At 52.9% G+C, this 208-nt stretch overlaps 1 protein-coding gene across 1 annotated transcript in view; it reads right to left on the reverse strand.

Moving 5' to 3' along the window:
- Positions 1-208, reverse strand: part of LOC103398955 (G-rich sequence factor 1-like) — a gene marked incomplete at its 3' end in the record, with an annotated part of 13,698 nt that overhangs the window by 9,772 nt on the left and 3,718 nt on the right. The window lies entirely within an intron of this gene.

The raw sequence follows: 208 nt of genomic DNA on the forward strand, positions 1-208 counted from the left end.
CCCATCCTTGAATCGCAACCTTAACGTGGAGTGCGCGGTCTTGACTTGTGTACTTTAAGTGGATTAGCTGTTCAAACTGAAGCAACAAGACGCAGCTCAGAGCTCATAACAAAGACGCTCCTCTGACCCGCTTCACCAGAGCAGCTGTATGACCCTCATAATGACATCACAGGCTCCGTTAGTGGTGGTGGTGGTGGGGGGGTGGGGG

The sequence above is a fragment of the Cynoglossus semilaevis genome, unplaced genomic scaffold (assembly GCF_000523025.1).
Source record: "Cynoglossus semilaevis isolate Cse_v1.0 unplaced genomic scaffold, Cse_v1.0 scaffold1201, whole genome shotgun sequence".
NCBI lineage: Eukaryota > Metazoa > Chordata > Actinopteri > Pleuronectiformes > Cynoglossidae > Cynoglossus > Cynoglossus semilaevis.